The sequence below is a fragment of the Aquila chrysaetos genome, chromosome 17, assembly GCF_900496995.4.
Source record: "Aquila chrysaetos chrysaetos chromosome 17, bAquChr1.4, whole genome shotgun sequence".
Lineage (NCBI taxonomy): Eukaryota > Metazoa > Chordata > Aves > Accipitriformes > Accipitridae > Aquila > Aquila chrysaetos.
This window is the reverse complement of record NC_044020.1, coordinates 26,587,713-26,600,888: the sequence shown is the minus strand read 5'-3', so window position 1 is coordinate 26,600,888 and position 13,176 is coordinate 26,587,713. Positions and strand designations below refer to the sequence as shown.

Sequence of the window (13,176 nt, the reverse complement as noted above, 5' to 3'; positions counted from 1 at the left end):
CTTCAGACCAAGACCCAGGCTTTGTGACCAGGAAAGGAGGGACAAGTCCCTTTCTGCAGTATAAATACAAGAGTATTTAAATAGATAGGTTGGTATTAACACCAGTCTTCGAGATGCTGCTTATGTAAAAGTACTTTTAAAAAACACTAGCATCTCTACTACAAATCCACCATTAAAATGAGATATGGGTCTCATTAAATAACCTTTTCAGCCCCCTCTTTATAGAAGCCTGTTTCCAGATCTGAACTTTGAAGCTGACCCCTGTCTTTGTGATGGGCCAAACCAAAAGCCAGATCTGAACACCACTGAACTCTGGGAAAGTTCAAATCTATCGTTTGTGGTTCAGGTTGAGCTCTAATTAAAACAGACCAGTTAGAAAGGCAAATGTCTTAAAACCAAACCAAAACAAATGTTTCACGTGAAAAGTCTTGGATTAGGCTATATGGTACCAAGTAGTGTTTTTGTCTATCACATGATGTCATGTTTCTCTGGCTAACACAAACTGACAGCACGCACATGCTGGTGTGTGAGATATTCCATGCAGACACTTTGTATTTGAGCAGGACACAGTATTCACGGAAATACTTCACGCTGTGCAAAGACCCACCAGCAATCTTACTGCCACTCAGATATGAGGGTAGTCTGCCACCTTTCAAACTTTCCATGCCCATCCCTAGTAGCACAGTAGTCCAGGGTCTTTTAAAAATCAGTGTCTTGCCTTCTTTGAGTGAAGCTTATGCCTCATTATGTCAGCAGTATGTGGAATATCGCCACTAATCCCTGAAAACAAACAAGAAAGTGGTGCTGCAGAAACTTCAGTTGTGTAAGAGGACAGGGAAATCCCAGCTAACTCTCCTGCTAAGAGCTTCTGTTTATACTGTAGTTAATACTACAGTGTCTGTAATAAAGCAAAATGGTTGATCAATGGACAAGGGAAAAGCAAACAAAAGGGAAGGGAACTTGGTTTCAGCATTACTGGACTGCTGAAGTGAAAGAAAATGGGAGACAGCAAGGAGAAAAAGAAAGGGAAGGAGGGAAAAAGTGTTCAAGGCCCATCACTGGTGTCAGGATGTCACTGTGCACCAGTAGCTAGAAAAAGAGGGTCTCAGACGGGAAGATTTACTTGAAGAATCACAGCACACATACAGCGAGCATAAAGCAAGTAACCAGCAGTTACTCTCCCTGTGAGCTTTATTCTCTCTCTTTTATGTTACATGTAAGTACTGAACATGTAAGTATTTTCTCTTTGTGAAATTTGAGTTTAGGCTCATTGTGGACAACTGCCTAAAGTTTCCAAACTTCCTTCTTATGCAAACTAAGCTAATAATTTGACCAGGCCTATTCTACTGGGATTTTTCAATATGGTCTTTTTTCAGACCTGGACTCACTTTCTAGAAGACCAAATCCCTTCACAACATTTCTGTCCTTTGCTTCCTGTTTGGATAAGAAGACTTTAACAGCAATCATTTTTCTTTGAGGATCCCAGAGTACTTCACAAATGTTTAAGTGGATGTTAGTCCACATTAATTAAGCCTTTCAATTCCCCACTGAAATTAGTCATCTTTAGTCTCCAGACAGCGAGGTATGAAGTGACTTGCCCAAGGTCACAAGAAAAGTATATGGCATGGCTGGGAACAGAATCCAAGTCCATTATCTCCTGGTCCATGCCTTAACCATAAAATGATAGTTCTCACATTGAACTAGGAGCCACAGGGTATGTGAAAAATGAAAGGAAGGGAATTGTATTGAGCTTCTGGAGTTGACGCCTTCCTCTCAGCTTGGACAAAGAGAATGCAAAATGATGTTATCCATTCTGAATGAGTACTTCTCGGGTTAAAGAATATTCAGATGTTTTCACTTTTTGCTCACTAGGAAATTTTCAGCTCAGACATTTCTTTACTGGTCAAGTTGTAATTAAAAGAACAACCTTTCTAATTAATCATTCTCTAGCAATATATTAAATTCTATTTAGGGCATCCTTTAAAACATATCAAAACAATAGAAAGCGGTAAAGGACACACCTATGCAAAGGAATGAGAGACTCACAATATTTTCTTCTGCATCAATTTTGTAATGTTAATGAAAGAGGATTGCCAGGAACCTAGATATTACTTTAGAATTTTCTTTAAAGCAAGTAGAGTAGAATGGGAAGAGACACCTACTTGTGTCCTACACAAGATAATGTATTGATTTACAGCAAATCTAGTTGAAAGAATCACACGGTCTTGTGACATTGTGAGAAATATGGCAGAAAATACATGCTTATCAACTTCTGCTAATCTTTCTCTGAGTATGGAGTACCACAAGTGCTTAGGAATGAGAAGCAGTCAGAGAATAAAAATCATTTCACTGTCTAGGAAGGTTCACCACCTTTGCTATACACTTAAATATCCCATGTGTTTTCATCTGGGATACTGGCATTGGCAGTTTTCCAAAACATTGACTTATACATCAAGACTACCCTTCAGAAATGCCCTGACCTCAACCTTCTCCCAGCTGCCCACCATTAATAGCCAGAACTAGCCCAATTTAATGAAACACCAATGCACAGTGATGACCATGTTTGATTTTGGAGCCTGCTCATTGCCATTTGCCATTACCGATTTTTCCTGTTCCCAGCCCATCTCTTTTTCTTTCCTTCTCCCTTTACATGCATTCATAGATCTGCTGTGCTCTTTCCCACTTCCTCGTGTCCCTAGCCAGGCAGTTGAAAGGCTTCCATCACAGAGATTGAAAACATACTCCATATTAAATGTAACAGAATAGTATGACTGGCAGGTCCATGTTTCAAACACATTCAATTTATATCACAGCTGAGAATAAACAGCAGGGGAAGCAACTTGATGGGTTGCTGGAGGCTGTGGCTACCCTTTCTTGTGGAACATGTCTCTGTCAGTTGCTAAATAGGTGCACCATCTGGTGGTAATTTTGGACTCCCACTTGTTCTTAAATTTCCAAATAGCAGTGGTGGAGTTATGCCTGTGGTTGCAGCATTTTTTTTTTTTTTTTTTTTTTTTTTTTTGCCAGTATCTGTCTGAAAGTCATCAGCTGGGACAACTTTTGCAGGTACTACTAGTGGGTGAATACCAAAAATAGCCAGAACTTTAAAGGAAGGTCATGTTTCCATGCCTGCCGCATATTAGGTATATTGGAGGATCACATGATCTCCTGAAAAATGTACATGGAGAGGAGGAAAAATTTCACAGACAAACCAAAATTAGATATTAACTGATTTGATACCTAATTAGGGAGTTTAAGCTCCCAGGATAGTCAACTGGGACCTCCAGACAGTCATGCAGTCAAATTAAGATCCAAATTGCCCTCTGGAAGTGCTTCTCTCTCTTCTTTGACCATACAAGGAATACAGGCTGACTAGGTTCCTATCTTAGATATCTCATCCAAATGCCTGGAGCTATGTGGTATGAAACGGGGCCAAAGGAAAGAAGTGAGGAAGGAGCTCCCCGTTTTTCTGCCTCTGTTGTCTGAAGCCCTTTAGTTCAGCAACAGAGACAGAAACTATTATCTCTTGTGCCATTCCCCACAGAAACTGCAAGGTTGCATTGACCATGTCAGAGGGGACATCGCACGGAGACCTCTTCTGAATAGCATGGGTGGAGACTGAGTCAGACAGAAAACGAGTTTCCATGTTGTCATGAAGAAATGAGTGAACAGGTATAAATAAACCATGATCCATGAGTAAACTTTGTTCGTTTTAGCAACTTGAATAGAGCTTTCCAGTCTACAGCAATTCAGTCCATGTCTGTTGACTTCTATCTAGAGATAGAAGTGTCTTCTCCCAGTGCACCAGTGAGATTTCTGGGGTGAGTGCAGTCTACTTAAAGACTCCTCAGCCATCTGAGCCCACCTTTTTACACCGACACTGGTTAAGTCTTAGGAATCATCTTCCTTTCACAGTCCCAGAAATTGTAGGTTGAACCTGTGCAGTGGAGACAGCATTATAGATAGCAACAGGTTACACTTGTGGCTAAAAGTTGTCTCCTAGATCCACTTCAATTCTAAGGCCAAATCTGATCAAAACTGGATAGGTGCAACACTTCTTACTAGCTGAAGGACCCGTCATCAGCTCGGTCTTGCATGCTGGCCTTCACTATGACTTCTGTATTCTGCAAACCACTTGGGCATGCATTTAAAGTGAAACACTTTCAAACCCTCATTTACTTTAAAAGGACTTAAAATGGAGGGTTCAAAGTTAGGCACATACTGGGTAAACAGAGCACGACTAAAGCTGTTGGCCAGTTTGAACGCTGAGAGAACAGCTACCTTAGCACTACCATGCTAGGTTCATTTTTTGAAGCCTCCAAATAATAGATGATATAGTCCTCTTTCTTGTTTGCTTTAGTACTTTCATTTTAGTTTGACTCTTATATCAATAACAATAATATACTTCACAGTTATGGACATACAATACGTCAGTAAGAAATAAACTACAGTCACGGGTAATTTAATCCAATGCTAAAAAGTCATGCATGATACTCAGGAAGGAAATTTTGTCAATTAGAAAATAAGATATTTGTCAGACGTAATGTTTTGGAATATGCCAGCCACTTTATTAGGAAAAGAAATTGCTCATGACTGGAGGCAAGACAGCCAACTGCATGGATCGGCAATCTAAGCCCGAATGTTAAAACATTTGTTTGCAAACCAAAATGTAGAGATCAACAACTGCTGTGTTTTTCGTAATGTTTGTAAATGCCTCTCTGTGCATTTCAAGCTTTTCAATTTAGAAACAGATGGTTTACCAAAGAGAACGTATCCCAAAGAACAGAGGAGGAAAGGGAGGGATGCTGCTACACATGTAACTCTGAAGTCTAATGTTATGTTTAGCCTGTCCTGCTTGATGTAGAGGTTGAACTAGATGACCAAACCTATCATCTGTAATTCTAGGGAAGAGATTTTGACAACATAGTTAACCACAGTAGCAAAGCTCAAGGAATCTCCAAAGTCATTAGAACCCCAAGTTATTACAGGATCGCATACCAGCAGGTTAGCTGCTGTCCCGCGCTACCTGTCATCTTACATAAAGACCTTTCCTTGCCGTGGCAAGGTTTGGCAGCACCTGCCTGTTTGTAAGGTTGCTCTGTACTTAAAAAATCAGATGTCGTGTAGTTGATTTCCATTTAACTAATTAGGTTTTATCCGAGTCCCTGCTATGAAATTCAGCTCCAATTTGAACTTCTGCTTGTACCCAAAAGCAAAGAGCCTTTTTAGTGGCTGTAAAATCCTGGCTTTGGTGAAAGCAGTGGCAAAATTTCTACTGACTGCAATAGGACCAGAATTTGGCCCCTGTCATTTTGGATTAAGCCCAGCACCACTTTATTTAACTTTAAATGTTACTTCCCTTCCTGTTTTAAGCGTGCATTACTTTGTAAGTCATTGACCAATAGACTGGGACACTGGAAGCAACTAATTCAGCCAGCATGCTATGGATCATTTGTAGCCAGCAATTTTATTACAAAGTGACATGAAAAAAATGACATTAAAGGAACATTAACTTTCCAAGTGAGGCACTTGGAAGTAAGGAAATGCTGAACTTAATGTTGCTACGCAGTTAGCCCTGTTGTGTCCAAATTATGGTACAGTATTCAATTAAATAATAGCCTAGAATTTGCATACTATCTTTTCCACAGGACCTCTGACTCACTCATCCCAAGGCAGGCCAGTAAAGCAACATGGAAAATTTTATCCTGAGCAGCTAAAGACAAAGTTAAAAGCAACAGAAAATGAGGATTTTTGTTCTGGCCAATGCTGAGCAGGAGATGATCAGCGTTACAGGTCATTACAGACTCTGCCTGTAACGCCACATTATACATAACAGTACCCTTTTCCACTACAGCTAATTACATATTTATTAGGATGATTGCAGAGTGCCAAGAACCATAAGTACCCACCCCTCTCCAAAAAAATGTTTATTTTCAATACTGACACTTAATGGAGCTATTCCATTTAATAAAAACCAGGTCCATTTAGTTTTGAACCATTGAAACAAAGTATTAAACAGCATCCCCACGTCAGTCAGTTGTTTTCTGAGAGACCTGAGGTTTAAGATCACAGGAAGATATTGTGTCATGCTATGTGATGTCGCTTATCAGGCTATATGGTGTGTTATGGAACACTATAGCTTACAATACATACAGAAGCTTGTGAGAGCAGAGCTCATGAGATACAGAGACTCGAGTCTCCCCAGCTACAGTTCCCTGCATCAATCTACATCAATGCACTTAACTAATTTTAAATTAAGTGCACTAACAAACCAAAACAGAGTTGTTTGGAGTCAGGTATATCAGTGTATTGTAGTTTGAAAATGTCTACAGAAAAACATCCGTTCCAAGAAAGTCTTCATTTTTATATGTAAAAATGGAATGAAACAGAATTTTTGAAAGTTAGCACTTCCCTCAGGATGGAAATTCCAGATTTCATTCAGGTCAAAATCTACCATTTCTCATCCAGCTGCAAGCCATGCAGAGTTCATGATGTAATTATATTAACGTATTAGTGCTATGTTTAGAATAAGGATGTCTGCCTTTCAAAGCAAGCCTTCTGCCAAAGAGGTAAATATTTAAATGGCAACAATAAATTTTAATTTAAGAGAACTTATACTTTTCTTCAAACTCATGACCCTTGAGGGAGAAGAAAACACAAATGAGCTGCACTTGAACTAGACAGTACAAAAAGACTAGGGAGTAGAGAATATAAATTGGGAAATATAAAAAATTGTCTATTCATGGTTGGAAATTATTATATGCTACAGATTATATATGCTAGCCATTTCTTTTATAGGGAGACAAAGAAAAAGAGGTAGAGATGATAAAATTAATGTAGAAAAATTACATTTTTTCTAGCAAAGCCAAACAAAATTTATTACTGCCAACTCATAATTTACAAAAGGTACTGTCCATTCACGTTTATCTTTTCATCTGTGATTTACAGTGTGTTTTGAAAATATTACTAAAGCCTCACTGGATAATTATGAGGCTCTGGCATCTAAGAAATTTTTAAAGCACAGAGAAATTATCACCAACAAAACTGATTCACTAAGCTGGGAAACCTCCATCCTCTCAAAATAGAATGTTTCTTTAACACAACAGTACTTCCTTAGAATAGAAAGATATTTTTGTTTTTCTGAAAACCTCCAAGTGACAGAAACCTACTAAAATGAAGAAGAGTCTGAACCTACCAGTCTCACAATAGGCTGACTCCTCAGTTAAAATAATATAAATTCTTAGCACAGTAGTTGTTTCATAACTTTTTTACCAGTCCTTCCCAACCTCAGCTACCACCAGCTGGGAGGTTTATTTTCTTATTCTGGTTTGGGTTACTGTCTTGCTTTGCTATTTGTGATAGTAGAAAACTTACCCACCCTTCTACACTCAGAAAGTATGAACTGTTTGAATCAACTCCTTAATTTCCTCCAAAGATGATAATGCAAACTAAAATAGCCCGCTCACTTACTTTACCTTGTAACTACTAGATTATCACAGCTTTTTTTGCACTGTTTAGCTTTCCACCAAGATGAATTGCACTGAAAAACTGACCTCGTAAGGCAGCTTGCATGCCTTATAGTACTTACCTTACAGCCTGTAGGGTAACTAATGCAAGTGCGTGGGTCTTGAGGTGGAATAGCCCAGCTTTGCTCCAGCGTGGCCTTCCTACCTTTGTAAGGCAACTTGTGGGATAGTCACTGACATAACTGAAATCCTTCTGCAATAATATATATCTAATAAGCTAGAACAAATATACTGGATATCCTTAAGTTTAAGGATATTTTTGTTTCTCCTTCCAGCAACAACATGTCAGTTGTGAAAAGAAATGCGCTGTTTGAGACATTTTAAGAGAAGGCTTTGCAATGAATGTTTGCAGTGTGATAAATCTTTCTTGCGAAATGAGCACACTGAGGATGTCCTCAGATTTGGGGTTGTTTTGTTTTTTTTTTTTCCTCTTTACCAGTTGCCTCTGCCTGCCTGTCAGTTACCCAGCTGGTACGGATGGTGGTTCACTACGCATGTTTTGTTATTTTTTTTTTAATTCAGCCTAATAATGAGAAAACTCTCTCTCTAAATAACCAAGAATTATACATCTTGTTATACACCACTGTGCTTCTATTAAAAACTATCCTTGCATAAGCCACAGCTCATTAAATTTGCCATGGTATTTATAGCACCTACTAGTTTAACTAAATCACACTTGCAAATGCAACGGCTCCAGATGACATTCTGTGAAATGGACATCGGCGGTCACTTCAAGGTAGCCATGTGAGTAATAAAGACCCGGTTTGTATTGGTCCTACGTGGTCTTCTGGAAGTTGCACACAGTCCTAGTACAGCTGATTGAATGCATCCTATGCACCTCTCTCCTGGCATCCCAGGCAGCCTGCTCCACTAGGAATTGAAAGCTGATGCCATCTCCTGAGAAGCCAGCTCTCACACTGAAATGTTTTTTACCATATCCTAGCACCAACGCAGACATACCGTTCAAATTACTGAAAACAAGCTTCTTTCTGAACAGTTGCTCGAACACTCCAAGGACATTGTTGTCTGGGACCATGCTATATGACAACAACAAAAAACCAGAAATTTTTCCACATTAGGTCCAAAAGCCACTGTGCAATTGAGGTTCACAATAACTGACAAATGCCTAAACCAATCATAGCACCTACTGCTACGACGAAAATGATTACTGCCTTTCCGTCCGTGAAGTGTGTACCCTGCTCTGTATCACATTTAAAATAATCTAATTCCAACTCATTTTCCCCCTCCAAATTGTTTCCAGCTGTATGATTTCTTTCTTTCCCCCATATTGTTTTTATTGGATATAACGCAAGTCCGTAAAGATAGATTTTCCCATAATAAATACACAGATGTTAGAATAATAAACATACAGTCAACCTGATATATGAATATTACTAAGCATTAATAAATATATGACTAACAACATAAATCAATTAAAAAAATTGGAAAATGAGAACATAAAGTAACAGAGAAAGAAATGGCAGGAGGAAAGAAAGGCAAAAAAGTGAGATAGAAATGTACTTACTTTAGGCAAACTATCTGGATTCATTTATGGTTCCCTTCATTGATTTGCTGATAGCATTAAAGCACAAGTATGGTTGTAAAGCATTCCTAAGAATGCCGCCTGTCTTCATGTATTGCAAGTTTTCTGCTCATACTGCAAGTCTAGCTTTCCAAGTTGGCCAACTCGTCCCATGCTAGACACTACTGTGCTAGATTAATGTGTCTGCTTGGATGTGAATTTCCATTTTTGGAGAATAATGAGCCTCTCTACTCCTCCCATTTTTGGTAGGAGGTTTTTATGAACATTTGGCATCTCGGTTAAACCACCATCATAGCCCAGAATAAAAATGACTGGATTCATATGTGAGTCCGAATCCAAATTTAATTAAGCCTATATATGGCCTGAACCAAGAATAATTTGCTGACTGACACCCCCTCAGCATGTATGATAAGACGCCAACCATTTCTCCATGACACCATCACTTATGTATCTTTCATGCCCAATTCCCATGGTCTTTCAGGCCTGCAGCTGAAACGCTGGGATCCAATGAGGACTTAGTTACCTGTTTCCAGTGCAAATACAGAAAGAATCATTTTTTTCATCAGTATCTTTCCTTCAGAAGATGTTTCCCTCCCTTTCTTAATCTTCTTTTTGAAATTATGCTGTCTTCTTAAGCAGTTTATGTGTGCATGTGTATGAGTGCATGCTTGTATATAACCATGACATTCAACTTTATTTTCTGACTGTGTTTCTCAAAGTAACTTGTAAAGTCTTCTTCACCTGTGAATTAATAAAATCCATGCACAGATTTTGTTAGTCTTTAAAACTGTAGTTTCTCTCCCATCCTTCCCCTTCTCTGCCTGGAGAGTGGACCAAAAGTTGAATGAATAGGTGACAACAGGAAACTTCTTAAGATGTTGTTTTCCTAGACCTCCCACGGTAAACAGGGCTTTAACCTCACTTCAGATTCATCCTTTCAATATGCCAGAAATCTACAGATCAATACAAAAGGTCAGAGATTTTTTTTAAAAAAACTTCAGAACTTCCTTGGGTTTTGCCTATTTATTTTTGCCTGTTTATTCTTCCCTGTCAGACATGCAGTTCAATGATTTGCCAAATGAATACTGCTAAATCATGATCATTTTCCACATCATGAGCCTGCCAAAGGAGACATCTACAGATTACTTTTGATATCTTGACAGCTATATTTTTCAAAACACCTCATTTTTGCCTGGATTTAGTACTGTTAAAAGCAGTCTGTTGATAAGCACTTCAACCTGGAGAATTCCAGAGGAAATGGCGAATGCACAAATAATCAGCCAGAATAATCCACTTTCAAAGAACAACAGTAGGTTTCACTTCCATTATTGATCTGACTCCATACTTCAAGGGGCTGTACTGCTTACTTCTTGCCTGGAGTTACTTGCTTTCAACTGTTAATAATGATCTGTAACTTTTAGAGTTACCTACATGATAGATTGCTCCAACCCTCCTTTGAGGGACTAGAGACCAGTCCTTAGTGCTGGAGCTCTTTTGCATCAATAACCTGATAGGACCAGAGGCTCTACTCTTCCAGATCAGGGTCCTTGCCTTCAGAAAATTAGAAGGACAATTATCTTTCCTCAATGGTTATCAGTAATAACGATATATCGTTAACCAATTAATTTGTGAATCCATTTGTTAGAGGTAATCTTTAAAGAGGTAATTTGTGAAAGAGGCTTACAGCAAGAGGAATGAGTGGGGAGTACAGAAGATGACTTTATGTGAGGAGCTGGCATGAAAACTAGGGATGAGTGCAGGAAGGTGACAAATACAAGTATGTACAGGGACAGGATGGGTAAAGTGAGTGTAGCAGTGACTTTTCTTTGGGGTTGGCATGATTATGGAAAAGTTCCCAGCTAAAAATATACCAAAAAAAGCTATACAGAATGCTTGGCTAATTCATCCCATGTTACATCCTTTGTTCATGCTACTAATTTGGATCTCTCCATCACTTTTTATCTCTGGCTGCTATAAATCTTTCACAGCAACACAAATGCCCCATGCCTAACATAATTTCTACAGTTGTTATTCTGTCCTCTGAACTATTCCAATTGTTTTTAATACAGACTCCCATGTACTATATAGGTGGTACAGCCCTCATTCACTGAAGCACCTCTTTGAAAAAATAGCTCAGCACCGATCCAGCTTAGGTAACTTACTGGGGATTCCCCTGGCACAGTAGGATCCCCAGAAGTCACAGGGGTGGACATTTGCTCCTGTGTCATGCCTTCTGGCTGCTGCTTTGTTGCGGCTGGAAGACATGCATGGTTGGAGCACAATGGAGCCCCAGACGTGGTGTTGGCAACAGATGCACAGTTGTTGGAGAAACCTCGTGTTGGGTGAGTCTGGCGGTTTGCTTTGAAGTTTGAGGTGGGAGTGTTACATCGGGATACGAGTTAGAATAACCGTAAATCTGTGCTTGTCAGTGCTAGTGGTAGAGCCTTGGCCCAGTGGCTAAAGAGTAGGTCCTCTCTTTCCCATACAGATAGAGAGCAATTAATATCACACTATCATAGCTTACTCGCCCTCTCCATCCTGTGACCTGAATAACTTGCCTTGATTGTTCATCTCCCTAAGCAGTTTTGGTAAGAAGCTAGATAAATTTTCCTTGGGGTCAAGTGAAACACATGCCTGTCTTTTTTAGTCATAATCCTTCCTTCAGTCTGTTCAGGCAGACCAAAATGTCTGGTTTAGAGTTTCTGTATGTGTCAGACATGGATGTGTTTTGTTACACATGTGAATATTTATGCTTACAAGTATTTTGTACCTTTAAGTGTTTTTAAGTGGTTTGGGGGTTTTTTTAAGCTTTGTCCTTTTTTTACTTTTTCCCCCCTCACTGGCGTAATAACACCACTTCCTAAACCCTGTCCTTTTCCTAGATACTGACCACATCATCTCTGGGTGCTACTCTACTAATAAAACAAATAAAGACATGTGGATTATGGGATCCTTTATAGACCTGCATGGAACTCATCTGGCTCAGCTGGCAGGGGTCATGTAAACCTTCTCCATCCGTTAGAGTTTGTGTGGTTTCACACCCAACAAATGTCAAAGCAGAACTCAGCTGTAACTGCCAAGTTTTGTCTGTGTTTGGGTTAAGCCATAAAAGAACCCACCAAATTCCACATCAGTCATTTCAGAGTTGCAAGAAACCACCCAGGTTCGGTGAAGAGGTCAAGAATCTGGTGAACATTTTGGCAAATATGGCCCGAACAGTGGCTCAAGAAAACCCTGGTTTTTTCAAATTTTGTTTAGTCTGACCAACCTGATAGCTGGTCCATCCTGAAGCCAAACAATTTTTGTTCCCTGTAGCTCTTATTTTGTATAGAAATGTTCAGAATGAAAGCACAGGCACAACTTGTAGTCCTCTTTAGGTATTTGGACTGTGCTCACTTGCAAGGTTTCTGAGGATGAAAGGAGTCTCTCTGGTGAAGAGGGTCATTACTCATGAGTACAAGGATAGAGCTGATGAGGTGACACAAGGTGCTTAGCTCACAGAGGAGAGCAGAAGCGGTGAAAGCCTTTTCACCAGGAAGCTTAGTGATGACACCGACTCTGGTACAACCCTCCGGAGTGTGCCTCTTCAAGGACATAAGTGATCTCACAGAAGTTAAGAGGACTTACTTGTCTAAGGGTCAGAGCCTGCCTGCAAGCTTTGGCGGATCAAGGCAACATAGCATGAAGAAGTACAACAGTGGCATACTTGGCAGCTCTGTATTTTCTGACAGCAACATCATTTTGGACATCAACTTAAGACAAACAAGCATAAGACCAACCAAGGAGGACCGGACCCGTGCTTCTAATAGTCAAGGCAAGTGATTAGATGTTTTTCTGGTTCATTTAAAGTTGAAGGTAAAAGTCAAATGTTAGGTTATATTTCCTGTATATGGTGTTTTGAGAATATTTAATGCTTTCCACTTATACTCTTTTTAAGAAACAAGTTAGGCAAGAAGTATTAGCTAAACAGAATTAGAAATATCTTAGGACAAATACAGGAAGAGACACTGATGAGCAAATTCCTCACCGCAAGCTTTTCAGCGTCAAACCCAAATTCTACCAAACTTCTTTCTGAAGTTCAAAAAGTTCAGACTTTTCTTTTGCTAT

General features: G+C 39.4%; 1 protein-coding gene and 1 long non-coding RNA gene across 9 annotated transcripts in view; one reads left to right on the top strand and one right to left on the bottom strand.

The window, feature by feature from the left end:
- The window catches only part of LOC115352673, a 41,181-nt gene extending 28,373 nt beyond the window's left edge, over positions 1-12,808 (top strand). For all 3 annotated transcript variants that reach the window (XR_005930769.1, XR_005930770.1, XR_003927226.1), the window contains one exon: positions 11,952-12,808. This is a non-coding gene — a long non-coding RNA (uncharacterized LOC115352673). The remainder of the gene's footprint in view (positions 1-11,951) is intronic.
- The window catches only part of WNT7B (Wnt family member 7B), a 98,422-nt gene that overhangs the window by 28,034 nt on the left and 57,212 nt on the right, over positions 1-13,176 (bottom strand). The gene's annotated exons all lie outside the window — the stretch shown is intronic.